The 19,423-nt window shown below is 38.0% G+C and overlaps 1 protein-coding gene, 1 long non-coding RNA gene and 1 pseudogene across 4 annotated transcripts in view; 1 reads left to right on the top strand and 2 right to left on the bottom strand.

Moving 5' to 3' along the window:
- The window catches only part of PAX2 (paired box 2), a 233,228-nt gene that overhangs the window by 151,055 nt on the left and 62,750 nt on the right, over nt 1–19,423 (top strand). The gene's annotated exons all lie outside the window — the stretch shown is intronic.
- On the bottom strand, nt 4,800–5,099 carry LOC148130810 (uncharacterized). The gene is made up of 2 exons (XR_015749332.1): nt 4,908–5,099; nt 4,800–4,873 (listed from the first exon to the last, which is right to left on the bottom strand). It is a non-coding gene; the product is annotated as an uncharacterized LOC148130810 (long non-coding RNA).
- LOC148130809 (E3 SUMO-protein ligase KIAA1586 pseudogene) lies at nt 5,722–8,961 on the bottom strand (annotated as a pseudogene).

The raw sequence follows: 19,423 nt of genomic DNA, 5'->3' as shown, positions 1-19,423 counted from the left end.
AAGAAATGTGGTAGCAGAGGAGCATTGCTTTTCCTATGAACGTCTTATTGTATTTTCCAAACAGCAAGTTCACACCTTCTTTTTAGCACTGCTATAGACAAAAAAAAAAGTATTTTTTTGTTGTTTTTCACTTTTCCCATGATCCTAAATTCATAAATGAAAGTTCAGGGAGGACAAACAAGCTGCATTATGCATCGTGTATGGTTCTTATCTTCATGGCACATCCTCTGCAGATCTCAAGAGTATTTATCCCTATCTCCATGTTTTTCTTGGATCAAGAGAAGATTAAGCCTGCAATGCCTGGATTGGCAAAGTTTATAAAATTTATTCTGCTGAATTCATGTTTGTTTCAATCAAGTGTCATATAAGAACTGCTCTGATGTTTGTCAAAAAAACATAAGAAGCAGTTATGTAAATATTTTAAATTAATGACTGGATAAGTAAATATATCATGCCCTCTCCTTGCATTGTGACTCATGAGGAGTCCTGCACCAGCAGATCATCCATCTCTTGTCCTTGCAGTTGCTGCCTACTTACTCTGGATTGAGTGTGAGTTATGTAAGAACCCCGATTGTTATACGAATTCCAATTTTTAAATTAATAATACAGTTTAAATAACTTCAGAATACATCTACAGAAGTAGGAAAGAGGGAGATGCTTTCTCAATAATGAGGCTGGCTATGTAAATGTTTTCTAAATAATACTTTTCAATTTGCATTTTTTCCCCAATTTCATAACATTTTTCAAAACCATCCCCAATCAAAAAAGAAAGAAATGATTTTAAATGCTTACAAAATATTGATAGAAATTTTCAGCTATTGGTGAGTTTACAATCATATATGTATACATCCAGTTTGGTGCCAAGCAGAGGTCTTTAATTTTGAGATATCTTCTCAATGTGAACTGTTAGTGCAGAACCCATTCATAAGTAAGTTTTGTTTAATATATTTTACTAGCTCTATACCCATGCTTCGCTACAAAGCTATGTGATCAGGCTTCATTGGTATTCGTCTGGCTAGTGTCCTGTCAGTGTGTGAGAGCGTTGAGGGCTGTTTGGAAACTGAAATAGTATTTGCTGTGTGAGCAAGGAGACAGCAAGGAGCCTGGGCGTGGCTTAGCTCAACTATTCTGTTAAAGCTGGTTCCGCTGTGAAACTAAAACTGAAACTCCTCTCCTCTGCTCATGTTTTGCATTTGGAACATATTTCTTTTTAGGTGAGGAGGGGGAGTAGAACTCCTTAGCATCACAGCATGTTAAAATAATATAAGAAATACTAGTGCTCCAATGATCATTTTGAAAAATCTTTCTTAGTGAGCACCTAGAAGCCAAGAGGATCACACGTGCCAAATTTCAAGTTTGTAGGCTTTACGGTTCTGGAGATTTTGTGATGATGCGTGAGTGGTATTTCACTTTTATATATATAGGGATGGGATTCAAATTTCTTAACAACCGGTTCTGTGGGCGTGGCCTAATTTGTGAGTGTGGCTTGGTGACTGGGTGTGGCTAAGTGGTCATGTGACTGGGGTGGCCATGGCCAGGTGGCCATGTGACTGGCAAACCAAATGTAAGCGGTCCTTGCTTAATGGCCAGTTGCTTAGCAAGTGTTCTAATTTACGACTGACCTCCACAGAGCTACTTGACCTGTTTTTGGTATTTTGACAACGATGCATGCACACACACACACACACACACACACACACACACACTTATGACCAGTTACAACATCCCACACATTCTTGTGACTGAGGTTTTCTGTTTTTTGCCAGTTTCCAAGGCCTGGGGAGCCCTGGAGAGGGCAGGGCGAGGCCCGGGCAGCTACGAGGAGGGCTGGGCAAGGCCCAGGTAGCTACAAGGAGCTACAGGGAGGGCGAGGCCCCGGCAGCTACGAGGAGCTACGGGGAGGGTAAGATGAGGCCCAGGCAGCTACGAGGAGCTACGGGGAGGGCAAGGTGAGGCCCCAGCAGCTACGAGGAGAGCTGGGCAAGGCCAGGCAGGTATAAGGAGCTAGGGAGGCTGGAGGGGCCAACTCAACATCACTTCTTTGTCCCAATGACTAAGTATTTAAAAAAGATATATGAAAAGAAAAGGTAGTTTATTATGTCATGTCTTTAATGCTTAAATAATAAAAAGGTACAAAAAACTATATTGTTACATTTTAAAATAGTAATCAAAAACTATTACATAACAAAACTTTACAAAAAACAATAAAACTTATTTAAAGTACTGCCAAATTGCTTTTCTATTATCGTCCTGAGTTACAGATTTCTTGCGTTTAACACGAGCATCATCAGCTGTGTGATGTGCCCGTATCCACTTCTTTACTATAGGAATAGGGTCCCATTCTTGCAGAAGTAAGCCAATTAGACTGATGGTCAAGAGGTTTGTAATAATGGAAACTGTAAGGTGACTTCTGCCCTCTGAACATATTATGTTCATCTGCGAGAAGCCCCTTTCCGCCTCTGCTGAACTGACTGCAATAGTTTTAATAATATCTCTTGACTTTTTAATGCTGCAAGGAATTGTATAATTTTTTGAATCTTTTAGTACATTTTCTATTAAATCACAATAATCATTAATATTCATTTCATAATTGAAAATTTCACCAAATGCAACCAATTGTTCTTCACCTGCTCTCCATGGAACTACCACTTCTTCAATGTTCTAATAATCTGGCTCCAGATAATTTAGAAATTTTAAGTGATCAGTATCTTTAAATAGGCAGCCTGTTTTTAAATGTTCGCAATCCATCAATATTTTCTTCAAATTAATTACAATGCTTTCTATAAGTTTTTCATGAAAAAGTCTCACAAATTGATGATTTTGTATAAAATTTATATTTTTAAAGGTTTCTGAAGTAATTAATCCATCAATTTTTTTTCATATGCACCAGAGGTGGGATTCAATTTTTTTTAGTACCGGTTCTGTGGGCGTGGCTTGGTGGTCATGTGTCTTAATGGTCATGTGGCTGGGTGGGCATGCTGGGTGGTCATGTGACTGGGTGGGAGTGGCCAACTTGACATCACTCATGTCAAGGGGTGCCTTGCCTGGCCTCTCCTCACCTCAGAGATACAATTTCCCTCTCTATTTATTTACTACTACTGAACATTCAAAATACACTATTTAATCCTATGTATATATGCCATATGTGTACATAAATATTACATGGTATAGTGTGTGTATAGGCACACAAAAAGATACACTATCTACTATATATACTGTGTGTACACATGCACACACACACAACCACACACAGAGCTCTTCTAAAACTATATACATTCAACCTCACTGCGTTTGGAAAAACACACCAATAGTCCACTTTCTGCCACACATTTAACTATAACTTCTGTATATTGGAACATTACACACGCCTTCAGATTTACTTCCCTGGTCTGCATATGACCATTAGATCCAGGAGATGTCATGGATTGAGTAAAATATGGTGAAACTCACTTAACAATGCTCTTGCTTAGCAACCAAAATTTTGGGCTCAATTGTGGTCATAAGTGAAAGACTATCTCTGCTTCCTCTGCATGGCAGCCTTGTCCTAATAAACTCCTCTGCCAATTTTCCTCTGTTAGAGGCACTGTAAGGTCTGGCAGTACTCGTAAGCCAAAAATGAATCAAAGAAAGCAGACTTTTATTCTTTGATTAAAGTTAAAGATCTGGGAAGAAGATCCTAGCACATCACAAGAGACATGGGAGGAAAATTCTACAAAATACAGAAAAATGCCTTGTACCTTTAAGATTCTTAGAAGTGGAGTAACTGCAATGTAAAACTCTCTAACTTAGATTTGCATCTTTCCTGCCAAAGACAAATGTCTCCCTATCTCTTCTCCTATTGTCCATCTTAATTGATCACAATTGACCACTTAAGGAGGCTATTAACAGCACACTTCAAAGGTGTGGAATGGAGGTTTTTACATTCCCAGAGAGGTACACTTCATTCCCATGGGGTGAAATATATCAATCCAGGATAACAGATGAATTCAGATTGATTTATATGGGACAATCATGTGTCTTAATAGGAGAGGGGTGTAACTGATTGCAGGCATATGTTTATAATTGTTTTACAACAAGTAAAAGGTTAAGGAAATCTTTTTTACAACAGCGAGATAACAAATGCCTATAGAGTAGCTCTCTACTTAATGCTATAATATATTTTACTATATTTCTTTATTTATTAATGTCCCCTTCAGCACCAAAATAATCCAGATTCCAGATGATATAAAGTCTCCTGCTGGAGCAGAGGGTTGGATTAGATGGCCTCCAATGTTCCTTCTAACCCTGCTGTTCTATGATTCTGTAAGGATCTCCTGCTGGAGCAGGGATCTTCAAACTTGACAGCTTTAAGACTTGTGAACTTCAACTCCCAGAATTCCTCCTCCAGTCATGTTAGCTCAGGAATTCTGGGAGTTGAAGTCTACAAGTCTTAAACTTACAAACTTTGAAAACTCTTGGACTAGAAGAAGATCCCTTCTAGCCCTAGATTCCTGTTCTATTTCAAAGAGTCTTCTGAAGCTAGGGTTTGTGTCCTTCCTCCCTCTCCTTTTTTCCCCTCTCCTCCCGCCTTCCTTCCTGCTCTCTCTTTCTTTCTCTCCCTTCTTTCCATCCCATCTTTGTCTATCCCTTTCTCTTTCTTTCTCCCTTTTTCTTTCTTTCCCCTTTTTCTTTCTTTTCTTTCTTATCTCTTCCTTCTCTTTCTCTTTCTTTCTCTCTTTCTCTCTCTTCCTCTTTCCCTCTCTCTTTCTCTTTCCCTCTCTCTCTCTTCCCATCTCTCTTACTCTTTCTCTCTCTTTCCCTCTCTTTCTCTTTCTCTCTCCCTTTCTATCATTCCCTTCCCCTCTCTCCTTCTAAAGCTAGGAGAGGAGACCCACTTGAAACAAACACACACACACACACACACACACACACACACACACACACACACACACAAACTTTCAAGCACCCAGCAGTGTTGCTCCTTATGAGGGTTCTTCCTGGCCAGTATCCTGTCCCACGTTGTCTAGAAAAGCTGACAGGCAAGGCTTCCGGGTCCAACAAAGGGGCCGCCCCTTTGAGACTTCCAAAAACTTCCTCCCCTCCCACTTTTGGGAAAAGGAAAAGGCTGAGAACTTCAAGTGATGCATCTGCTGCAGTGTCGTACCCCCTCCTCCTCCCCTGCTGGTAGCTCTGGGCTAGGGAGTGGTTTGGCTTTCCTGACTGCCTGAAATGTTACCTTGCTCCTGCAGCTGGTGGCAGAGGGAAAGGCAAGCCAGCAAGGTCAGAGCTGTTGCCACTCGGCTCCCTGCCAGCCCACATCTCATCCCCTGCCTGGAATCTCCAACAGCTTTTGAGGCTCACCTGCCGGGAGGCGCGGGGACCAGGAAGCACGAGGCTACTCTGCCTGTATTGCCCAGAGCAATCACCCCTCCCTCGCTGAACAAGCATTTAGGCAGTTGTTGGGGGCGGAGCTTCATTTGTTCAACTTCTACCTATCCCACCATTAGGCACCACAAAAAAAGGAGGTTAAAAGAGGTCCATGGGCTGATGGTGGTATGGCTGATGGTGGGGAAGGAAGATCTGTACTAGCGAGGCTTGACTGCCTTTTGGGCCCTGCTCTGGACTGCCGTCTGCTCGACCACCACCCTGCCTTGGGTCCGGCATCAGCCCATGACAAGGGGACATGCCGCTTCCAGGCTGGCAGATGGGCAAGCAGACGACCCTCGGGAGAGGCATTTTCTCTCAGGCCTCCCACATGGAAGGCCCCACGGAAGCTGAAGCTGGGCCTGAAAGGCAGTCTTGCCTCATCATGCCCGCCCCCAGGCAGCCCTTTGGCTGATCACAGCAAACCCGGTGTGGATCTTCCTTCCCTGCCATCAACATTAGGGCTTGATCACAGCATTCTCACAGTGGCTGCCTGCACTTGCCCAAAGCGCACAAGTTGACAGGCGGGAGAGGAAGGGGCAATGCAGGCAGCATAGCATCATGCTCCCTGGTTGCCAGCTGAGCCCGTGAACAGTGGGGGGTGCCAAGATCCGGGAATGGGGGTGCTAATGTGACTAGCAGGCTTACCTGTGAGCAGCAGGCAGATCAGGGCTGCTCAGCTGAAACGCAGGCACCATGTCGGAAGGCTAGAATGGCAAGCCACGAGGACCCAGCATGCCTCATAGGAGGGGAGGAGTGACTGGGCAGGGCGAGAGGCACAAGCGAGCATTGGGCGAGCTGTGCGAGTGAGCATCGGGTGGGTGGAGCAACTGAGCGACCGGTGACCAGGGAACTGGTTCGAGGGCATGGCCAGCCATAAGTCGCTATCGGTTCCATGACTCACACCAAATTCTTGCTACTGGGTTGCCAGAACCGGTGCGAACTGGCTGAATACTACCTCTGATATGCACCCTTTTCCTCTATAAGCATTTCAAATGATCTAATTGATCTTATCACAAGTTTTTCAACCATTATAATGTTTCTCATTTGCAATCCATTAGAAAGAAGAGATATTTCAGTTAGGACATCAATCATCAAGGCCAAATCAGTGAGAAAATATATGTTTTCAAGATGGGCAGCCATATCAGAGTATTTTTTATTTGAACAGAAAAACTGGTGTAGCACTGGATAACCCACCCCACAGCTAGGGTTGATCTTAAACTACAGGCAGCCCATTTTAGTCCAAAAACTCTACCAATTTTTATAATTTCAATCTCAAGTTGTTCGGAAATTTTGTTAAGTTCAATTAGGTTCTTATTTGATTGATGGACAATAGAATATATTTTATCAATAAAAGTTTGAAAATGAGTGATTTGCTTTATTTCCCTAATAGAATCATCTAAAACAAGTTGCAGATGAGGGTTTAAACAGTGCCATATTATAATATTTGGAAACTCTTTGGCTATCCTAGTGCTTACCCCAAATTTTCTCCCAAGCATAACACTGGCTCCATCAGAGCAAAATCCAATTAAATGTTTCTCCAGATAGTTCCTATTAAACCCAACTTTATTCAAACTTTCTATAACTTAACAACATATCGTCTCTACATCTTGTTTATCTAATTCTACTAGTTCAAGGAAAATTGTTGGTGAGAAAACTGGATCCTCAACTTTTAAGTACAGTATAAGAACTGGTTTGGAAAATATTGTTGAGGCTTCGTCAATTATCAAACAGATTTTGCGAGTTTTCTCAATAATTTTGCTAAATAAATGTTTCCTGATGTCTTTTACAATGAAATCTACTATTGCAACTGCAGTTTTACATGAATGCAACCCTGTTCCCAAATCTAAACCATTTGTTATTTGTAATTCAATCAGATCTTTTATATATGAAAATGGTCTGCACGTTTGTGCCAGACTGTACACTCTACATGTACTACCCAGATATTTCTCAGTCATCTTCTCCAGTCCTTTGTTTATGACATCCTGCTCACATTGTTTCAACTTCTCTGTACAGATGTTGTGAGTCTTAGATGATAAATGTTCCTTCAATTTCTTTCTGAGAGAAGCTTATTGTATTTCTTTACTCTTTCCTGATGGTTCAGTTTGGTAATTCTTCCACTCCTTAGCTCTGTGGACACTTTTTTCTGATTAGAAAAGAAAGTATGCAAACCCAGTGTCCTTTTAAAGATAATAATGATGGATTGAGTAAAAAGATGGCTATTCCTTCATATCCTAAAGCTCTACATCCCCTCCCCCAGAGACTACTGTCTTGTGATCTCCTTGAGTGTACGGAGCATATGTGAGTTATCTCAAATGCTCTCAATCAAAAAGAGACGATTGATTAGTTGGCTGTTCATTCCACCAGTCATTGGCTGCACTTTCAACAGAGTTGTCTTCAGTTAGCTATTTCTTCCCCCAGAATCAGCATAGAGATTGCTTACTTTTAGCTGTAGATTCTGGATTTGTCAAAATTAGTTTTATATATATACAGTCATTGACAATGGTTTACAGAACAGCAATTTTCTTAGGAAGTATTGTCATTAGAGAATTAAAAAGAGAGTTATTTTCTTCTGATTGGGAAAGGAAGATTGCAATACCTCACAAATTGTCAATCTGAGTTTTTGAGTAACATGAATTGGACCACTTCAGTTAACAAGAGGAAGATGACAGTTTGAAAGCTGCTATCTTCTATAGTGAAAAAAAATAGCAATTTCATTTATAATCCTTTTGGTGCCTAATAAGACTGTTGCTGTTCAATTATTTAGTCACTCCTGACTCTGTAGAATTCAGTGGACATCATTTCAAAGCATTTCCTGTCAATAACTGGTTAACATAATAATAGAGTTGGAAGCAGAGGTGGTATTCAGCAGGTTCTGACCAGTTCTGGAGAACCGGTAGTGGAAATTTTGAGTAGTTCATAGAACTGGCAAACACCACCTCTGACTGGAGATTTTACATATCCTTCCCCTGCCATGCCCACCAAGCTAGTAGTACAGAACTGGTAGAAAAAGTTTTTTGAATCCCACCACCAGTTGGAAGGGATCTTGGAAGTCTAGTCCAATATCCTGCTCAAGCAGAAGACCATATACCATCTCAGACAAGTGGTTGTCTGCTCTCTTCTTAAAACTTGCCTTCAGAAATTGTGAATACTCCATCAACTGGATTCTTCCTGGTGCTTCTGTTTCCTTTGAATGCTAATATCTAACCAACAAATAATAACACATGAACAACTATAAATTAAGCACTAATGTTTCTTCAAATTTATGAGAGAGAGAGGGGAGAGGGGAGGGAAGGAGAGGAAGGGAGGGAGGGAGAGAGAGAGCACGCATGGGAAGGATGAAAGCCAACTTTATTTAAACATTATTTGAAGGGCCACAGACCCTAAAGAGATTCTTTTTTTGCTGAACTAAATGAGATTTTTGTTGTTGCAAGAAACATATTTAATATTTCTGAAATGTTGATTGGGTAAAATTACAGAATATTCTATTTTTTTTTTTTTTTTTGGGTAAAGTCCTTCTCTATCACACTCACTGAATTTCAGAGGTGAGGAGGCCATTGAGGTCAAACAATAGTTATTTTAAAAATATTTTAATTTAATTTTTAAAATATTCTGTTATTTTTAGTTACTTTTCTTATTGTGTTTTAAATGTATATACTGCTATTCAGCTCTTTATGTAAACTATTTCTTTTATACAATCTCAAAAGTTTAAAATATAATTATTTAACAGTTGATGAAAGGTAATGATTTCTTAGTCAAATCTACCTTTTAAAAATGTGGAACCAAAACATGTGTTACCAGTCATTTTTAAATAGAATTGTTTCAAACTGTCAGGGTTTCTTTATGCCAGAAAAAGCTTAAATCAATTTTTTTCCCCAACTTAACTTTTTTGTGGGGGAGGGGGGAGTTCTTGATGCTCTCTGAGCTTGGTTGTTTTTGTGCAGACATTTCATTACCAAATTATTAGGTTATCGTCTTCAATGATAGAAAAGCAACTAATTTTTACTATAATTAAACAAAGAAGTTGCTAAGATTTTAAGCATACCACACAATAGCTTTTAAATTGGACTCACAATGATTACATAGAAGTATTTCATTCCGGCGAACTTCCGGTTTGAGCTTCTTCGGCGTCAGGCCAAAACCTTGTCTCTCCGAGGCTTCGATCCGTGCTCGCCGCTGGAGCGCCCCGAGCCGGCTGGTTTTGGGGCTAAGCCACCTCGTAGAGGTGGTGAAGAGGAGGAAACTGCCTGCAGGGTTGAGGAGAGCTGCATCTCTCCTCCCCAGCTGGCCATTCCTCCCTTTCCCAAAGGCGGTTGTAGCGGTGGTCAGAAATGGCCACCTCAAAGAAGAACTCGACCGGAAAAGAATGTGCAGGAGGAAGATAAGAAGAGAAAATTTTGGTTGACCGGGTCAAACAGCAAAAGCAACAAATAAGGTACCCTGGAATTTAAACTTAACAACATTGTTCCCAAAGAAGATTTTGAAGCTGCAAAGGAGAGTGAGAAGGGAAAGGATTAGGTTTTTTTTCTTCCCTTCCTTATACTGATTGCTAAGAGACTTAAGCAAGAAATTGAAAAAAAAATCCACTTTGACATTAATAGGCATCTAAGCTGAAAATAAAAGTCAAAGGGATAATAAAGATTTCTGGACATTTAAAAAATTTTAAAAGCAGGAAAGGAGAAAGAAAAAGAATAAAAGGGCAGGATCTGGAAAAATGGAGGAGACTGCCTGGAATTAAGGAATGGAACTGTAATTAAAAGGAACTTACAGTTAAATTTTAACAAGATTCCTCAAAGATACATTTTAATTGAAACTTGGTAACAAAATAATAGAACCCCAGGAAGAGAAAGTGGAAAAAAGAAGCAAGTAGAAACAGCCTTGGATTATTTGGATTATTTGGAGATTTTTGGTTTTTGCATCTAGATGACTAAAATTAACCGGGTGGTTGTTTAAAAGTTTTTAAAATGGTATCACTCTTAGAAGAACTGAAAATGGAACTTAAAAAATGGAAAGAAGATGCACAAGAAGGGAGAAGTTCTTTTGGCTTCTGTTTCAATTCCTAGAAATGGAGATCTGGAACTATGAGAAGCAACAAGAAACGCTTGCAGAACAAGAAGATTGGGACAAAGAAGAAGCCATCTTTAATGATCAAATAATTTTAAGTGGGGGGAAGAAAAGGGGGAAAGAGAGTGAAAGGTTTAAGATTAGAAAAACCAACCAAAAAGAAGAACAATTTGAAAGATAAGTATAATACTAGAAAGCAACAGAAGAGGGGATTACAGATGAGAGAGTTAGAAGTAGAGAGACGAGGGGGTAAAAAGGGGGAGGGAGAAGAAGAGGGGGAAGAAGGCAAGGAAAAGAAGTTGTAAAAAACAGAAACAAGAAATGGAGAAACAGAGAAAAGATATAAGGATTTTAACCATAAGCTTGTTTAGAGATAATGGGTGAAAATTTAATTGCAAAAGGGATTCTGCAAAGGTATATAAGATAGCATTGTTATATTACAAATAGAAATAATTTTAGAAAATATGATGATGGATAAAATATTTACTGTAATGTAGTGGGATGATTGTTAATAAATAAATGAATTAAAATGATTGAGAGAATTAAAAGGGAACATTTTTAATTATTAGTAATGATTTATAAAAATATAAGTGAGAAATATGGAAAAAAAGAATTAACTATGGAAAGTTTATAAGTGTTCCTAAGGAAGTATGATATCTAATTGAAAAGAAATGTTAAAGATGTTAAGATTTTAATGCATATTAATGATAGAATTGAATTGGAATGGAATGTGTGTTTTATTGACATACATACATATATACATACATTATATATATATATAATTTTTTCTTTTTTAAGAATATAGTCTCTATTTTAAGAATGTGCCAAGCAGAACTCGATTTGAAGTTATGTATTATATTGAATGCTATAATCTTAAAGGTATACATTGAAGCTTAAATAAGAGTTTGAATGGATAAAATTAAAGGATATAAAGGTGTCATACTCTAATCAGTAACTACAGGAGAAATTTTGTTTAATGAGAAAAGGTAATGTGAAATTGAAACAGGACAGACAAAAGTATAAATATAATGATTTGAATTGAGATGAGATAATTAAAACAAAGTTGAGAAAATTAAAAGAGGGGAAAAACTATGTAGAAAATATAAAATGGTAATAAGATATGGAATATAATATAAAAATGAGCATGAAATTGAGTTTTGTGTCTGTATGAAGAAGTGATAACCTGGGACCATGCTATTTTCAAAAAAGATGTTTTATTTGTATTTTGTTTTTGTGAAAACCCAAATAAAATTTTCAAAAAAAAAAAAAAAAGAGGAAGTATTTCATTCCAACACATTAATAAAAACATATACTTGTAAGCCATTGGTGGAAATTGGAAAAAATAAAACCACTACAATCATAACAGGAGATCCTAGAGAGCAATCATTAGTTGATCAGTTTAGGTAAAATTTCTATGAAAATAACACCATTTTCAAAATATGTATCAGTTTCAATGCAAACATAAATGAATAATAATAATAATAATAATAATAATAATAATAATAATAATAATAATAATAATAATAATAATAATAATAGCAACATTTCACAAACTGACTACCTAGAACGCCATAACTGAGTTTCTAACATCATTCACTAGAAACTATGCCAAAAGTTTGGATTTGGGTATAGTAACAACTACGGGGAACATCAAGTTGAGAAGGTTCTGGAAAATGAAAAAGTCAAGAATTCAGACTGACAGGCACTTGGCCCACAACACATAATAATAGTTGAAAAGAAAAAGGTTTGGTTCATTGACATTGCAATACCTGGTGATGCATGAATTGAAGACACACAGCAAGAAAAAAATCACGAAGTATCAGGACTTACAAATTGAAGTTTAGCAACTTTGGAAAAAGAAATCGTGTGTTGTCCCAATTGTAACTGGAGCCCTTGGAGCAATACCTAAAGGGCTACCTTGTTATTTGGAAATTCTGAATTTATCAGACTAGAATACCCTGATTCTACAAAAAACCACCCTACTTGGAACAGCTTATATCCTCCAACGCTACCTTAACAGTTCCTAGGTCCTTGGTTAGGACTCGAGCTGTTAAGCTACCAACTAGCCCCAAAGGCTGTGAATGAAATAATAAAGATGAAATAATAATAATAATAATAATAATAATAATAATAATAATAATAATAATAATAATAATAATAATAATAGCATTTCTGTTCTTAATTTTAACTATCCTGATTTCAAGGTAGCAGAATACCAAATGAAATCTAAGAAGCATAATAGCAGCCATACAAAAACCCTCCATAATTAGCCTAATTCCACTAATAATATCTATCAATTATGGGTCAGAGGCTATAATTACTAAGCTACACTAAATTTATGTAAGTAACCTTATATTAATATCAGCTAATTATAGACATTTGCTCACTAATCTTTATATTACTTTGTGACCTAATCAATCCATTATCTGATATATAGATGCTAATGTGCTTACAGACATATTTGTTACATATGTAGTTATTTTGCTAACTGTAATATTTATTCTTATAATGACAAATAATGCATTTTAAAAACAAATATGGGAGTGTACTTCAAAATGAACAGGAATTCTATCATTCCTATTGGCTGGTTGACACAGTGACTTCAGGTCATAAAGCCTTACGTCCCACACTAGTCCTCCTGGACTTAACTTTCACTGTTATTGGGTTGTTATAAATTCATCATGGGACATATTTCCCAATTAAAAATTACTAACAATATGCCCTTGCCTAGGAATAATCCAAACACACAAATGGTAAATAAGGTCAATAATGGTTGCATTGAATTAGCTCATCTTCTTTTGTAATTGTAACTTTTATACCTTTGCTAGTGCAAAGATAACCAGTCTGCTATTTTTGATTAATATCAGTCCTTAATTTTATATGGCAAGGGTTTTTTTTTGTTAAAATATACTGAAAACATCTGAACAAACTCATACAGTATTCAGCAGTAATTTCTGTAGTTTAATTTAACTGAGCATATCAATGTTTCTTTTCCATCTTGATTCTGCATTAATTGTTATATATACTGCCTGACTTCAAGTAACTTACACCAGTCAAGCTTGAGTTTACACTGTGTACTAAGCCATATATATATTTAGCTAGAATGTTATATGACCCCAACATGATGAAGCTCATTTTTAAGGCCCAAGGTAAAACACTTATTTGTCATTTGACTTGCTATACACTGTGTCCCACATAATCTGAGAAAGCAATGTTATGCACTGGTGTTTCTTGCAGATTCTTTTTGGGAAAACTTTTGAGATATTGGGGACAAATATCTTTTTCCTAAGCTCAATTTGCAAGTGGCCTGGAGTTTGCATGGCTAGAATTGTTTAACCTCTTGCTTGGCCTAAGGTGTGCTGAGGCTACAGGGGGTACAATAGCCTACAGTATCTAGGCAAGCTGGAGGAGCTATTGTGAATGACAAGCACAACATATTGATTGTTTTCTAAACTCAGCCCAGCCGATAGAAGGTAATTAATGACTCCATTTGCCTCTGTACAACAAGAACAAGTGAGTTTGAAACAACAACAACTGACAGTGATGTGAAAGCTCCCTGAGGGAGATGTTGTGAAAAAAAGGTGACTGGCTCCCATTGCTTGGGGGGACACACACAGGAACGTATCCAAGGAGAAGAGGGCAAAAGAAAGAAGGCAGGAACCGAGGCAGACTGGAAGCTCAGAATAAAAAATATCAGTGAGACAATTTCAAAAATAGAAGATGCTTTGAATATGTGATCACTGAAATAAAGGGCACCCTTATATTCCCCCCCAAAAGTGGATGACAACTTAGAAGATTCATTCTAGGTAGATTGCCTTAGTGAAGACTTTAGTTGGTTCTTGAAACATGCTGGTCTAAGATAGAATTAACTATTTTATGGTTCAACATGCTTTCCAAACCAGCATGATTAGTTGATAGCTTGGTTTCATGAATTAGTAAATGTGGTAATTTAGTAATCCATGTTTGCATGAACAAATCTTTGCTCTTTCCAGTGAGTCATAGAATTTGCTTGCTTTCTACTTTAATACCAGCAACATGGGCAGACAGACATATCTGCAAATCAAACCCCTATTGTTCAAAATCTCTTGCATGAGTTTTATTAAATAATTGAACTGATTTATTGTATATTTTTATCAACTTCTTTCTTTTTCTTAGTTTATCATTTACTTACACACACTAACACCATTGTCACAGAAACAAAAATAGTGGCCACTCTATTGCCATTGCCAACACAATGACAAAGAGTTTCTTCTGTATATATTATTCTTTCAATTTCTCTATTTTTTAATCTACCAATATCACTGAACTGTTCTTTATACTCACGTTGACTTTTCACAGTGTCAATAATACTCTATATGTTGCATATCGCTGTATATTAGCATCTTGCCTTTTGTCTTTTTAAGCAGTGCTCCTCTTCCCAATCAAATGGGTTTTATTGACAGATGTGTATCTCAATACTATGATTTATTATATAGAAATAATACACAAATGTACACTATATAGCCCCAACTCCCTGCTTTGCTATTGGATATCTGACTATAAAGACACTGCTATCACCCCACCCTGAGGCTTTTAGCCCTAGTCATACCCTTTAGGGTGTATATCTTAAATGATAGCAGCAAAGCCCCAGGTTTCCTGAACAAGATTTGGGAAGGAGACAAAATTAGTTATTCCTGATTACCACAAATTAACTCAATGTAAGAACTTGCCTCTCCTCTCCCTTCAAGAAAGCAGAACTCTTGAAACAGGCATCATTTCAAAAGGAAACTTTGATTGACAGAAAGTGATAGCAAGTAAAGCAGGCAGGATCTGAAATTCCCACTCAGAACCATTAGGTTAAACATTGCAGAAAACCCCTCCACTATGTCCAGTCCAAGGCAAGCCAATCCATAAGTGTGAAGTTGTGAGAACCCAAGCTCAGAAAGTGATAAAAGCTGTTCTCAGGTGCCACTCTACTAGTTCCTTCAGATCTGAGACAAGACAGAAGGCCCCAGGCCAATCTCTCTTTCTCCCTTTCCCAAGTAGGTACATCAAAGTGACAGGAAGACCAGAAACAGGAAAGTTTAAACTTGATCCTAGTTTCTAGAGGATTGTAAGGATTGTACAAATTTTGTGGATAAGTACACCCTATCTCTGACCTTGAATGGCTTTGGTTCCACCCATTTCTTTATCTGTTTATGCTTTGGACGTCAATCATGCCTCTTCTAAGGCCTTTCCCACAACTGGCCACGTGTTTTGCAATTGCAATATCACTCATTAAGAGATGGTATGGTGGGTTCTTCCACTGGTAGTTCTAGCATTGGGTTAAACTCTTGGCCAGTGGCTACTCTAAAAGGGGTGAACCCTGTGCTAGAATAGACTGCATTGTTATAAGCCACCTCTGCAAAGGGCAGTAGGTTGATCCAATCATCCTGTTGGGAATTTATGAAGCATCTTAGGTATTGTTCTACAACTGAGTTAGTTTGTTCTGTCCCTTCATTCGTTTGAGGATGGTGACTCGAACTGAGGCCCTGATTGGCCCCAAGGTGGGCTAGGAATACCTTCTAGAACTTAGAAGTGAATTGGACCCCTCTATCAGAAATGATTATTGGGGGTGGGCATGCAAACAGTATGTGTGGCGTAGGAACATTTTTGCTAGGGTTTTGCCATGGGATCTTCTGGCATGGGGAAAAGTGGACCTGTTTGGAGAACAGTTCCATTACTACCCAAATGACAGTATTCCCTGAACTTTCAGGCAATTTTATGATAAAGCTCATGGAGATCTCTCTCCAGGGTGCTAAAGGTTCACCCAACAGTTGCAGGTCAGGCATTTTCCCTTGGTGCATTTTTGCTGCCTCACAGACAGGGCAGTTGGCCACATAACTCTCAGTGTCCTTTTTAAGAGACCACCACCAGAATTGTCTCTTTATCAGATATAAGATTTTTATGAAACCAAAATGACCGGCCATCTTAGAGTCATGGCAGGTTTGCATGAGTTTGAGTCTTTGGCTTTCTGGGATGTACAGCTTACCCCCCCCACCCCCATCCATGGCAGGCCCTCTTTTAGTAAACAAGAGTAAGGTAGTGGTATTGTCTGTCGGGAGGTCTCCTTTGTCTGCACTCCGATCACTACTCTAGTGGCTAGTTGTGAGGCCAGGAGCAGCAATTTGACTATCTCTGGCTTATTGCTATTGTACTGTGGCAGTCTGGATAGAGCATCAGCCAGAATTTTTTTTCTGCCTGGAAGGTATTGAAGAGTGAAGTTGAAGCACTGGAAGTACTGGGCCCATCGTACTTGTTTGGAGAATAATTTCCATGGGGTTTTTAAGGGCTTCCAGATTCTTGTAGTCCATCCATACCTGGAATAGGATTTTTTTCCCCTTCCAGGAAATGGGACCAAGTAAGGAGGGACCAATGGAGAGCATAAGCCTCCTTTTCCCAGACCACGTGTCCAGCTCTGTGTCCATTATTTTTTTTGAGGTGTAAGCACAGGGCTGTAATTGCCCCTGTTTGTTTTCCTGGAACAGGATGGCCCTGACTGCCACATCACTGGCATATGCTTGGATTATGAAAGGCTTTTCTAGGTCCGGAGGTTTTAACACCGGCTTGGCGGAAAAGAGTTTCCTTAGTTTCTCCAATGCTGCCCACTATGCTAGTCTACTTTTGGCTTGGCTTGGCTTGTCCCTGTCCCCCCCGCCTTTTTATCTTTAGCAGGTTGGTGATGGGGAGAACAATCTGGGCAAACTGCCTAAGGAAGTTGGTGAAACCCAGAAAACTCTGTAGTTACCTCCTTGTGCATGGTGGAGCCCAGTCGATCACTGCTCACACTTTTTCGGGGTCCATTTCCACCCCTTCATGTGAGATGTGATAGCCTAGATAGTTTATTTATCATCTCCATTACAAAGCCGAAGAGCCAGCGCTGTCCAAAGACATTTACAGAAGCAGCATAAGAAATTAAACAGTAAGAAGAACACTTCCAAAAACCTTTGAGATGACATAAGAATTAGACTTGCAGGATGTATGGAGAGAATTGAACTCAAAAACAAATCAATACACATTCTATTTGAATGGTCATCAAACCTGATCGAGAATAGACATTGTGTGGATGACATCAGGAATGAGAACAGACATCCAAGAGGTAGATATAGCAACAAATATATGGGCAGATTCCAACCCCATAAAAGTGATATGGAAGGGACAAAAGAAGAAAATGAGATGGACAATGAATCAAGCCAAGACAAGGAGCTTATATAAATGGTGGAAAAGGAAATGAAATTCTTCTTTAAAGAAAATAGAAAAGAAGAAACATCATTGCAAAATGTCTCGGATATGGCAAAAGCATACATGCGAGGACTAGTAATAACATATGTAGCCAAAAGAAATAAGGAAAAGAAAAAACAGCAAAAGGAGGAGCTTAAAAGAGGAGCTTAAAAGATTAGAGACAGAATTGCAGGAAGACCCACACAAAAAAAAGAAAAAAGAAAAAGGACTTAATAAAACATAAATTGAACTTAATAGTGCAAGAAGATATGGCACAAAAACTTAAAAGGGTGAAACAAAATGTTTTTGAACACGCAAATAAGCCAGGTAGATGGTTAGCGGACAAGCTAAAAAAAGAAAAAGAAAAGAAAATGATACATCAATTACAAGATGAAAAGGGAAATCTTCAATATCAGAATGTAGAAAAAAAGAAAATAACCCAGGAATTCTTTAGGAAACTGTATAGTCAAGAAAATATATCAGAAAATACTAATAAACAATAATTGGAAAAAGCTGGCCTAAACAAAATATCAGACACAATGAGAGTAATGCTAAGTGAAAGAATACTGAAAACAGAAATAATGGAAGCAATTAAAAGACAAAAAAAAAAAAAAAAACCAATAAAACACCAGGACCAGACGGGATCCCCCCAGAAATTTATAAAAAATATGCAGGAATCACTAGGACCATTTCTGCTGGACGTCCACAATGAAATGTTATTAAAGGCCGAACTCCCTAAAACATGGACAGAAGCATGCATTACATTAATACCAAAAAAAGATACAGACCATCAACAGATAAAAAATTACAGACCAATATCACTATTACATGTTGACTACAAAATATTTCCCTCCATACTTTCAGAAAGATGAGAAACATTTTTAATTGAATTCATACATTCTTACCAGAATGGTTTTTTACCGAAAAGACAATTGAAAAATAACATGAGGATTATCATGAGCATACTGGAATACTACAAAGCCCATCCCAAAAAACAACTAGCACTGATCTTCCTGGACACACAAAGAGCCTTTGATAATATGAACTGGCAGTTTATGATATCACAATTGAAAAACATGAAGAAAAACATGAAGAAAAACATGAGAGAATTTTGTAAAGATGATTCAAGCAATATCCTCCAACCAAATGGCGAATGTGATAGTAAACGGAAAAAATAATAGAAAAAATTAACATAAATAAGGGCACATGACAAGGTTGTCCACTATTCCCTCTATTATTTATATTAACCCTGGAAGTCCTATTCAGACAGACTAGACAAGACCAGGAAATAAAAGGCCTGAAGATTTTTTTTAAAAAGAACAATATAAAGTACAAGCATTTGCGGATGACTTAGTATTTATCCTGGAGGAACCCCTAGAAACAGGATCCAAATTAATAAAAAAATAGAAGAGTTAAGTGCAGTGGCAGGACTTAAAATAAACAAGGAAAAGACCAAGATACTGACAAAGAACCTTACAAATAAACAGAAAATTGAATTGATGGAAAAGATGGACATGCAGATAACTAAAAAAGTTAAATACTTGGGAATTTGGCTGAGAGCAAGATATCTATCAAAGACAATTATACCAAATTAATACAGCAAATAAAGATAGATTTGGATAAATGGAAAAATTTACAACTGTTGCTGATTGGAAGAATTGTCACTGATTGGAAGAATTAAAATGAATAGCCTACCAAAAAAAATATTTTTATTTTA

Source organism: Notechis scutatus, chromosome 4 (genome assembly GCF_049901735.1).
Source record: "Notechis scutatus isolate UNSWTSFEM ecotype Mainland chromosome 4, rNotScu1.2, whole genome shotgun sequence".
NCBI classification, from domain to species: domain Eukaryota; kingdom Metazoa; phylum Chordata; class Lepidosauria; order Squamata; family Elapidae; genus Notechis; species Notechis scutatus.
This window is presented reverse-complemented; position numbering and strand designations above follow the sequence as displayed.